Source organism: Urocampus carinirostris, chromosome 17 (genome assembly GCF_059441175.1).
Source record: "Urocampus carinirostris isolate Australia breed hairy pipefish chromosome 17, RoL_Ucar_1.0, whole genome shotgun sequence".
NCBI lineage: Eukaryota > Metazoa > Chordata > Actinopteri > Syngnathiformes > Syngnathidae > Urocampus > Urocampus carinirostris.
The window spans coordinates 14,790,919-14,803,772 of record NC_142365.1 but is presented as its reverse complement, the minus strand read 5'-3'; positions in this window follow the sequence as shown (position 1 = coordinate 14,803,772).

Below are 12,854 nucleotides of genomic sequence, written 5' to 3'. Positions count from 1 at the left end.
CAGATGAACTTGAGTTACAACTTGTTTGAAACCGCTACAATCGTGATGGTTGTCTGTTAATTATCACGGAGACCTGGCTCAACCTGGGAATCCCCGAACCTAGCGTGCAGGTAGCACGCCCTCTAAATCGCTTTCTTACTCTGAAAGGAGAATCCTTCCAATTTCTTTACTTTAGTATAATGACAATAAAAAAAATTGTTGAACTGCAATTCTGTGTTCTTTGTCTTTTTTTGTAGATCTGTAGTTGTTATTTTGTTACAGTCATATATTCTCAATCCGTAAGGACGTCTTTTCAAGGTAAGTCTGACCTTCGGAGCTTTTATGAAGGGGCATCACTAATTTGGCGATTTTGGGGGTTTTAGTCCCCCATTAACCGCAATAACCAAGGGTTAACTGTATCGTGAAGGACTCAACAAGATTCTTATCTCCAAAAACTGAAGAAACAATTGTAGATTGTATAGGGTCTATTCCAGTCCCTGGCTTTGATTTAGCAATCTTTTCGTAAACAAAGCTGCTAACTGCATTAGAAAACACCATATGTATTGTGGCTAATATGACTATAGCCATTACAATCACTTTAAAAGTTATTGCAAAAATTATTTGGTGGAGAATGCCAGGTTTCAACTTCAAATGCTAATGCTAGCATTGTGGTTACAGCAGTTAGCCGCTAATGCCAATGTCTTTACAATAAAGCCTACTTTTAAAGCATGACATTTTTGAATAAAAATTGTAGTATTCGAATCAAACTCTTTCTAAAAAGTAGATACATTTCCTAAAATGCGATATGTTTATGTTTTAATAAAAGATGAAAGAAAAATGGTCAGAAATGTGCAAAACAGTCGCAAATATTTTTAATATGGAACTGGAAAGTAAAATGGTCGTAAATGTTTTAATTTGTCCCCAAAAATTGTTTTTTAGTAAAAATATAAAAATGAACATGGCAATAAAAGTGTTAGTGAGTCTAAAAAAGGTCTTTTATTAAACATGACAGGAAAATAGTTGAAAATAGGCTAATTAATCGAAATCACGGTTCAGGGGCCACTTGTGTCCCGTCATGTTTTTAAATTCCGCCCGCCAAAGGATAATGTTAGAAATAATCATATATATAAAACGGCAAAAAAAAATACTACTACTAAAAAAATGATTTGGTGCCACACTAGGGCAGCACGGCGGTGCAGTGGTTAGCACGTATGCAGCACAGTTCTGGTGTCATGAGATTGAACCTCCTGTGTGGAGTTTGAATGTTCTCCCCATGCTTGCGTGGGTTTACTCCGGGAACTCCGGTTTCCTCCCACATTCCAAAAACATGCATGTCAGGTTAATTGGCCGATCCGAATTGTCCCTGGGTGTGAATGAGCGAGTGAATTGTGTGTCTCCGTGTGCCCTGCGACTGGCTGGCAACCAGTTCGGGGTGTCCCCTGCCCACTGCCCGAAGATAGCTGGGATGGGCTCCAGCACCCCCGCGACCCTACTGAGGATAAGCGGTGTAGATAATGGATGGCTGGATAGTGCCGCTCAGGAGGTAAAGCCCAGACTTGGGATCAAGAGGCCGAAGGTTCGATTCCTGGCTCCTTCTTGTTATATGTCGAAATGTCCTTATTATTGATTAGAATTAAAAGCAAAACTACCTAAACTATAAGAAAAACATGAAATATTAAGTACGTGTTCACTTAAGAATTTTTCATTTATTTGACATAACATGAGGCTCACCTAAAGGGAGCTGACATGATTGTCTGACATCTTGCTCTACGGGTACCTGCAAAAAAAAAAAAAAAAATTGTGAAAAGCAAAAAAACCGAGAGAAAAATGGTGCAGTTTCTACACAACATAGCAACATCTAGTGGTCAAATCATACACACCCTCAACATTCAAATAGCTGGTGACATTTTTCTGTACAAATTTCCTGCACAGAAAGCACTTTTTATTTAGCTCTATTTTATTTTCAATGCATATTATAATAATCAAGTGCTTAAAAAGGGAGATTGTATACTACTTTGCTTTCATTCTGAGTAATTTATAACAAATTTGATGAAATGGTATATTTGTAGACAAATGAAAAAATAAATACAATATGTAGACTTAGAACATGTCTGCATGTTTTTCCCTTTACAAATGCTTATTGTTGTCTGTGTTCTTCTTCCTCATGTAATTCCGAGGTATTGTACTCGAGAATGCATTGGCAGATACAAAAAATCAAAACAATGAGCCATTTGTTTGTTTTCTTCTTTGAGATTTCTGCTAAATTTTTGAACCCAGTGAGGTCCTTGCCTCAAAAGGTTTACCCACCCCTGATTTAAGAGTTTTCGTGTATAAAAAGATTAATATACTTATTGCAGACTGGGCTGCAACGATTAGTCAACATTGTTGACAACAATTGATTATAGAAATAGTCTACACGGAAAATCATAATTGTCTGTTGTCGCCAGACAGGTTTTTCCGACAGAGTGAGAACTCTACATGAATATAAGGGAAGAAATGCAATGGCCAACCCAAGCCACCAGAGAGCAATGACGGCATCATTTTGTAGCAGACTTGTTGTGAAACAGCAACAATTTAAGCAGTTTTAGATCCTTGAAAACACAACCTTGAATTTCAAAGATTTTCAAGGATTTCAAGCACCCATACTAACACTGCAAATCAATTTCATGCTAAATTTAAGAAAAAAATAACGACTATACGAATAGTCAACTGATTGTTTCAATAGTCGGTGACTAGTCATTAGTTACTGCTCTACCCCTAATTTATGAGGTTTTGTTTTTGCTTGTTTTGTTTTAATTGTCCTTATTGCAGAATTGTACTACTATTGCAATTGTTTACGGACATCCTCTTCCTGCAGTTTTTTTTCTCCAACTTGGGTTGAAAAGCCTTACGGAATAATCTATGTACGAATTATGATGTTATCAAAGTGCTCAGGACTCCGGAATAAAGTGGGCTTGGGCCTGGCCATTGAGTCGAGTGGGTGCCCGTGGTTATGTAAGCACATTATGCTACAAGCGACATGATGCCGGCTGTGCCCGCGCACTATCATTAACCTTGACTGCGTTTCCACTCTGACCTCTTTGGCCGGTATTGCCTAAATATCCATGCATGGAATTTGGCAGTCATCTTCAAATAAGAATGCCACGTGGATTGGTTTATTTCCACTCGGTGGATTGCCCATCATGATGATGTAGGTCTACTTATTTTTAATACTTGATCATTGTAAATAGGTTCCATATTTACCTTCTCACGGGGGCCGGACAGGTAAATAAATGGCATAAAAAAGTGTGCCTTAGCTGAAGGGCTGGGGGTTTTATCGGAGGCTCACAATTAATTTGATTTAGGGATATAGATTTGATATAAAACCATTATTGAGGTTTTTTTTTCCTCGAAATTTTATTTCCTTTTTCTAATATTTAATTTTATGAAGTGTTTATCAACTGGTACTTTGTAAATTGAAAAAAAATAAAACAATTTAATCCATTTCCACTACAGTCTATATAACTTGAAACTCATGCAGAGTGGAAAGTTGCAACAATAGCTTACAAACTGTCATTTGAAGGATTGATTTAAGTATGAAAAAGTCTTTCTGATTTCTACTTGTATTTTTTATGAACTTCACTGTTCGATATTTTATCTATTATAGGAAGTAGCTAAAGCTTCTTTAAACTTCAGCACAGACACGTGCTATTTTATTTTAATTTTATATCTTTCGAATTGCTTTATTTTATTTTAGGTAAAATAACATCAAGATGCGTTTTCTGAATATTCACTGGTAGTCAGCAAATCCACCAACATTTGGTGCTTTGCGAGTGCTGCCTGGATTTGGTGATATCTGGTGGACATAATTAAAACTGCAAGTCAGTGTTTGACGCTAATTCTCTTGTGCTTCTCTCAGCATTGTCTCACGGGCCTCTTAAAATGATGTGGCGGGACTCATTCGGCCCGTGGGCCACGAGTTTGACACTTGTGATCTATAGAGTCCAGGCTGAAGCATTGTTCTATTTTGGTTTAATTTATATTATAATCAGAAGGACGCTGGGTACTATTTAGTGCATTCTACGGGTAAAAAAAACTTAATTCATTACAGTTTTTTTGAATGATAAGCAAAAATAAATTGATTGTAATACAAACGTGCATTTTATTCTAAATGCTCCGAGACCGAGAAACGTACGCATTTATTTGACATAATATGAGCCTTACCGAAAAGGATCCTGAAAAACAAAAAAACTCATGAAAGGCTGTGGTAAAAAACAAATGGTGCTTTTTCGTCACATTGATTCCACGTAGTTTGCTATTTGTGTTAGCACTACACATTATCACATCTAATGGGCAAATTATACCAAATCGTCTTCACAGATTTTTGTTTTTATGCTGAAAATGACCAAAAGTGTGTTCTTCTAAGATGCCAATAAACAATCTTTAATTTTTGTTAAAATAAAATTTGCACTAAACATAGACTGAATTTGACTAGAAAGTGCGAAATAACGAAAAATAAAACTGGAAAAACGTGTGCTAAAAAAACAATGTTGTGATGAAGTCACACCAAACTGGAGCACTGTCGAGCTTGTAACTAACAAGACATTTTCTCAAAATGTTGGGTTAGCCTCTAGCCAGACATTGGCAAGTATTACCATGCCAATACTACAAGCTAACTTATTACAATTGAGCTGTTTATTAAGTGTGTGACTTTACGTCCGTTCGACATTGAAATCGTTTGGCTGATGCTAAGCTATGTGCGGCAAGTTTAAGTTACCAATTTTATTATTTCATTTTGTTTGCTTTACACTACGCCTACTAACACAACATCATCATCAATTTCCTCCGACTCCGTTTTTCTTGTTACTATTCCCTTTCCTGTCCATTAGGAGCCAAAATGCTCCAAAATATGTTTAAAAAAGAGGGAGAGCAAGATTGTGCAAGCTAGCAAGCTATTTATTGTATATGATTACCGGTAACTTTACACAAAGTAGAATTACCTTGCTTGTGATGATTGCAAATTTGTTCTATCAACAGTTTTACGTCTTCCTTTATCACTATCTGGTCCGACTAGATTTTTTCAAGCACTTAAATGCCTTTTTAGGTTTTTTTATGATCATTTAATAAATAAAGCAAGATTAGCGTCTAGCAATATGCCTGTCACGTATCTATCATTTCAAATTAAGTATTAAAAAATGTTTTTTTCTATGTTTCTTTTTCGGTTTTTGATTCCAAATTTTAATGTACGTGCATCGCTAAATTTAATACAAAGAAAGTCACTCATCATTTCAGAGGAATCCATGACCTCGAGGTCCAATATTCTCACCCAAGATTGAAAAGCCATTGCCACTCGAATAGGTATTCATTTATGGATTGACTCAGATAATGACCTTGAAAATGTACCTAATTTACATCAATTAAAACAAAAACATATGCTAAGTATTAATATTGCTAGAGTTTATTTGAGTGTTATATGTTATAGGACCTGCGACCCTACTGAGGATAAGCGGTGCAGCTAATGAGATGAGATGTTATAGGAGTCAGTAGTGATATTATTAGAGGTTTTGAAATGTAATTTCTTTGTTTTCTAATTTTTCAGTTTTAAAACTTCTGTAATGATCATAAATGTCTGATGAAGATAAAAACACAGTCAGCTATGATAAAAGTATTATATATGAAATATTATATATAAGATATCCCTTGACATTGGGACTAAAAGTCAAATGCCTTACGCAACTTCAAAAACTGCCAACCAAAACAAATCCTTCGATATTGTTAAATAATCTCTTGGTTTCAGACCATTTATTTTCCAAGAGTTAATCTTATTACCTAGTTCTGTTTACTTTTTTTTTTTAATTTTAACCCTTAAATCCATAAGTGGGGTAAAAAAAATGACCCCACGGGTTGATATTCTTCAAAATGTTTATACATGAAAAAGTTTGAATACTGTCATATATTAGGTATTCCTCATAAAACAAGTTTATGACATGATGCTATTAGTATTTTTTTCCCTTCTAATTTTTGACTCCACTCCTACAAGAGTGTATGTACTGGTAGGTCATGCATTCAAGTGTTAAATATGTATGTATAATATACACTATATATTATTTTTTTATGGTGCCGTGCCTAATTAAAAATACACATACAAGCAAACAAGTTTATGATGCAGGTTAAACATTCGCAAAAGATAACCCAATCCAAAGCACACAGATGCAAATAAGGGCCATACATTTATTTTCCTTTACAAGTAGGGCATATCCTCTATTTATAGCTTTGTAAAAACTGTAAGCTCAATGCAGTAACGAATTCGAGGAATATAATTCTTCACAACCAGAAACATGTAAATAAATATATAAATAGCCACTAGCCGACTGCATCTCGAGTACAAACGATGAGGAAGAAGACAAATAGCATTTTGCTACACATGCGAGGCACTTGTGTTTGCCACAAAAAAATGACTTTTTTGGTAGAGAAAAGAGAAAATTGGTATAATACAAAATCCTTTGACATTTAGATCCTGCCGATGAAGATGTGACTATTGTTCTTTATATTCTTTATTCCCAACGATTTCAACGAACCCGAGTCTGCCATTGATTTCGTAATCTGTTCGCCCCTGGCACAATATGAGTATCCATCGACTGAATTGAAAAAAAAAAAACGCAGCCCTCCGATGAATCATAGTTTTAGCAAGGTGAGACCTGGAGGGAGCTTTAGCACGAGGCTAAAACACACCGCGGATAAACTCTTGGCATTTAGCGAAACAAACAAGCAAAATGAATTAGCGCGTCAAAGTCATCCAGAGAGAAAGAAGGGTAACGTGCCAAAAGGCCATTACTGCATTCCGCAAAACGATCAAGTCAGCAATTTGGGACCTCCGGAATAGAATGCATGGAGAAGATTGCCAAAGGTGTCAAACTTGTAGTTTAATACGTGTGCAATTTAAGTCAAAGACCCACTTAACCAGGAATAGGCGAACTAGAGTACACAGGCCACATACGGCCCGTTAGGCTTATGAAGGAAATTGGTAGAAAAATAATGACATGGTAAATAAAGTATAAGCCATATTAAAACGTGTTTTTTGGTGCAAATCTTGTTCCTTGTTTGCCTTTGAGTATGTGGCTCGAGAGTACGTTTAGCGGAAAAAGTCCAACTTTGTTGGTGATAGAAAGCATCCACCTCAATTTAGCTAATCAGAATGCAGAAAACAATGCACGATTAAAATCTGCGATGTAGTGAAACTGCGATAAGTAAACCATGATACATCAAGGGATAACTGTATTTGCTTTTTTTTTAATCCTGTATTTATTTCATCTCATCTCATCTCATTAGCCGTACCGCTTCTCCTCATTAGGGTCGCGGGGGGGGGCTGGAGCCCATCCCAGCCATCTCCGGGCGGTGGGCAGGGGACACCCTGAACTGGTTGCCAGCCAGTCGCAGGGCACACAGGGACAGACAGCTCATTCGCTCATTCACACCTAGGGACAATTTGGACCGGCCAATTCACCTGAAATGCATGTTTTTTTTGGAACGTGGGAGGAAACCGGAGTGCCCGGAGGAAACCCACGCAAGCACGGGGAGAACATACAAACTCCGCACAGGAAGTCTGGAGCTGGATTTGAACCCACGACAGGTTCCCGAGACATTAACTGTGCCGCACAAGCGCTAACCACTGCGCCGCCGTGCTGCCCCTGTATTTATTTATTTATCAATTTTATTATGTATTCAGTGCTTATAATAATTGTATGAATTTAATCAATTTATAACAAATATAAATAACATTTCCTCCTATTTTTTAACCCAATGAGGCCTTCGAATCAAAAAGTGTGCCACTTCTGCTCTAAACAATGACTGATTTAACACAAATTGGATATGACTGGATGTTAGCCCCAAGTACACGAGTTCCAAAAATGAGCTCGCCAGTGAAAGGACATTGTGGAAAATGTCAACTAAATTAAAGTAATAGTATAAGGTAATGAAATAAACTCTTGTAAAAAAAGGACTGAAACCAAGAGATTATTTAACAATATCAAGGATTCGTTTTGTGTGCCAGTTATTGAAGTTGAGTGAGGCAGATGACTGTTTGTCCCAATGTCAAGGGATATCTTAAATATAATATTTTATATATAATATTTTTCTTTCAGCTGACTGTGTTTTTATCTTCATAAAATATTTTTGATCATTGTAGGCGTTTTAAAACTGAAAAATAAAGGAAATAATGTCCGTTTTTAACTACATTACCATCAACTCTAGCCAACACAAAATGACTAGCTATTAAAATTTCGTTTTTTGGTGGGGAATTATCATTCAAAAGGTGACAAAATCAACATTGTAAAATTCTTAAATATTAAATAAAAACTTACACTTACAACCAAAGATGTTTCCTGGGCTTGAAAAGTAAATAAAAGGAGTGGGAAAAAACGTAGGGATTCTTGTTAGCGCTTTTGGGATAGACGTGTCATGTGACTAAGTCTGACCAATCAACTATTAGCATTAAAAAACATGGGCTCCGTTTTTATCTACATTAGCATCAACACTTAAGCTAACACAAAACAACTAGTTTGCTTTTAGGGAATTAAATAATTAAAAATATGAGAAAATAACATTGTAAAGCTCTTAAATAGCAAATATAACTGTACACTTACAACCAAAGATGTTTCCAGGGCTTGAAAAGTAAATAAAAGGAGTGGGAAAAAACGTAGGGATTCTTGTTAGCGCTTTTGGGATAGACGTGTCATGTGACTAAGTCTGACCAATCAACTATTAGCATTAAAAAACATGGGCTCCGTTTTTATCTACATTAGCATCAACACTTAAGCTAACACAAAACAACTAGTTTGCTTTTAGGGAATTAAATAATTAAAAATATGAGAAAATAACATTGTAAAGCTCTTAAATAGCAAATATAACCGTACACTTACAACCAAAGATGTTTCCAGGGCTTGAAAAGTAAATAAAAGGAGTGGGAAAAAACGTAGGGATTCTTGTTAGCGCTTTTGGGATAGACGTGTCATGTGACTAAGTCTGACCAATCAACTATTAGCATTAAAAAACATGGGCTCCGTTTTTATCTACATTAGCATCAACACTTAAGCTAACACAAAACAACTAGTTTGCTTTTAGGGAATTAAATAATTAAAAATATGAGAAAATAACATTGTAAAGCTCTTAAATAGCAAATATAACCGTACACTTACAACCAAAGATGTTTCCAGGGCTTGAAAAGTAAATAAAAGGAGTGGGAAAAAACGTAGGGATTCTTGTTAGCGCTTTTGGGATAGACGTGTCATGTGACTAAGTCTGACCAATCAACTATTAGCATTAAAAAACATGGGCTCCGTTTTTATCTACATTAGCATCAACACTTAAGCTAACACAAAACAACTAGTTTGCTTTTAGGGAATTAAATAATTAAAAATATGAGAAAATAACATTGTAAAGCTCTTAAATAGCAAATATAACCGTACACTTACAACCAAAGATGTTTCCAGGGCTTGAAAAGTAAATAAAAGGAGCTGGAAAAAACGTAGGCATTCTTGCAGGCATTTTTGGGATAGGTTTGACAGGATTGGTCAAACCTGTCGGGTGACCAGGTTTGACCAATCAAATTTTAAAGAAAACCATGGGCTCCGTTTTAGCTGCATTAGCATCAAGAGTTTAGCCAACATAAAACAACTAGCTTTCAAACGTTATTTTTAAGGAATTTAATTATTATAAATATGACAAAATCAATATTTTAAATATTAAATGAAACCGTACACTAACAACTAAAGGAGATTTTAGACTTAATTAGTAAATTTTATAAAACTTTTCTTCCTTCCTGGATATTTAAGTCATGTGACCACACTAAACCAATCAACTATTATCATCAGGAAACGCGGAAATCAAAATACAATACAATGCCTACAATTGTCTTAAAAATAAAAACAACCAGCAAAGACAAAAGTTTATACTAATAACATACTGATAAAAATAACACAAATAATAAAAGCAGTGTAAATACATTTAGACAAAATGAATTTTTTATTATGGAAATGTGATTGGAGCAGCTGATCAATACCTGGGGTAGTTTCTCTCAACTTCCCCAAAAATATTTAGTTAATATTTATTTACTCATTTCCTGGAATCCAGTAAAAAAAATCTTCAGCACCCCTTAAAGAAATCAAAAACATAATAATTGCTTCATGAAGCTTCGTTTTCCCGCCACTGTTGCAAAATCAAAAAATCTGTGTGCTGCACCCAATTTTCAGCAAAACAGAGGAAAATAACACAATAAAATATTATGAAATCCAGATTTAGTGCATAAAGAAACCAAATCTGGAATTATTTCTCCTGTACTTTGTCACGCAATTTCGCTCAAAAGTCATGCAAGGTCGGTGAGAATTTGTTTCAGAGTATTCACGCAAACAAAATCGAAATATTGAATTTTGATGCGCAAATATTCAGTATACTCGTTGGAGCGACAAGGGCATAAAAGTATGGAAGCCCAAGAGTCCCAAAAAATGTAGAAAATATAAACGACAAAGATAAATAAAAAAAAATCTTAAATATCAATCATGTAATTATACACATTATTTACTACTTATTATTACTTGAAAGTGGACTAATAATTGAATATTGGATACGTTTGAGAACAACTCTTCATACTTCCCATAGAATTATTTTAGAAGAAAATCTCAATTTGAACTAAATACGTTTTTATTTTGAAGGATCTTTTTCCTCAATGGCCTTTCCATTATTTTACATAATAATGACTACTGCTTTCAATCAAAGACCCACTTTTTGTTATAAAAAGGTCGTTTTTAAATAAAAACATTGTTTATATATATATATATATATATATATATATATATATATATATATATATATATATATATATATATATATATATATATATTAAGCATAATAATTCCTTTAAAGGACATTATTATAGATAGTATAGACAAAATGAAAATAGATTGGACCAGATGTAAAGAAAGAAATCTTAAAGGGACAGTGTGTATTATTTGACCAGTAGATGTTGCTGTACTGTACAACTCAACCGAAAACGGGTGAAGAAAAGAACATGGAAGAATACAGACTACGGATACTCAAAATGACCAAACTGCGTCATATTTCTTAATTTTTTTTGCAGGGCCAACTCTTTTGCAAGATTTTTAGTATCCCGTAGCAACAAAATGGACAACAATCATGTCAACATTTTCTACACAAAATAAGATGTAAGAATATTGATTTAAGAATTGATACGAAAATCAATCAATAAATCAGTTATAAACTAATCCACAATTCAAGCGGGCAACACTTAAACTTTCATATTAAGGCGCGGGCCTCAAATTATCATCTCACGGGCCACAAATGTCCCCCGGGTTGCATGTTCTCTTACTCTAACTTGAGCTCATGTTATTAGAATTAATGCAAATTTCAAAATGGCACTTTTATCTGATAGGTCATATATTTTTGGATATTATTTAAATGAATGCTTTTTTCCATGTTTAAGTTTTTTGGACCACTATGGGGCGCTATAAAATACTCACTGTCTAAATATTAAATTAAAGAATATTTAACGATGGATTTCAGAGAAAAATACATGCACATTTCATAATAATGGCACAGTAGTACATAATAGCCTGTTATTTAGCTAAATGTTTTACTACTACTGTAATTCATTTTGGCACTCTTTGGTTTCCATAGAATAAGCAAAATTCGTTTTTGTTGTGATGTAAAATAAAAACAGACACTTAAGGAAGCGTTGGCGGAAAGATAATTAGAGGTGCTAAGTAATAAGAGGTGCTAAATAATGCACACTGTCTTAAATATGAAATTAGAAAATATCTGATGACATATTGAAAGAATAATACATACATAATGATAAATATTTTAATAATGTCATAATAATAAAAATGACCTGTTATATAGCTAAATATTTTCACTTCAAAAGTCCATTGGCATTCAAGTCATGGTGGCACTCTTGGGTTTCCACAAAAAAAACAAAATTATTTTTGGGGAAAAAAAAAAACACTTAAAAGTAGCATTGCAGGAAAAATAATTACAGGCAGTTTTCCATGGAATTGTTTTTTCCCCCACCACGAGGTGCCAAATAATACACAATGGTTTGAATATAAAACTATAATATTTTAATGAGCGATTTTAAAGAATTATACGTACATATTTCATCATGCTCTCAATAATAATAACGCCATTGAACATGATTGCCTCTTATTGAACTAAGTATGTTTGAATATCAAAAGGTCGTTTGCGTTTAATTCATTTTGGCACTATTGGGTTGCCATAGAAAAATTGAAAAAACTGGTAACTTTTTTTGTGGCGTAAAAAGAAGAAACAGGCTCAGAGACAGCTTCTTCTTGAGGGGCATCACCACCCTAAATGAGCACACAAAACTGTGAGTCATTTACCTTGTGACTCATTTGGGGACTTATGTTGCTTCTAAATGTCTTTGCTCCTTTTTTCATCGCACTATTGTTAAAATGCACGACTCTTTTTTTACTGTACCATTGTTATATCTTACACTGATGTTTCTCAACTGGTGGGTTTGGGACCCAAAAGTGGGCCGTGGACCTGTTTTTAAAGGGTCGCGGGCTTTTGCATTGGCAAAATAACGATGGGCCGATTACACTCCTTAAGGGTAGATGATGAGAATGCCTTGCTCAATCTCTTTTTCTTGATTTTAAGAGGGACCACATTTGATTTTATTGAGATTTTGTTGGTTCTTAGGTAAAGTTAAAGCTGAAAACAGTGACTATAACGAACAAGTCATAGAAGGAAATGATTGCGAAATACAAAAAAATGGTGTATGAGTGTCTGCCATTGAGGCGCTCCTCGAACCACCAGTAAAATGTTATATTTTAGTATATTAACCTTTATTAACAACATAATCAAAT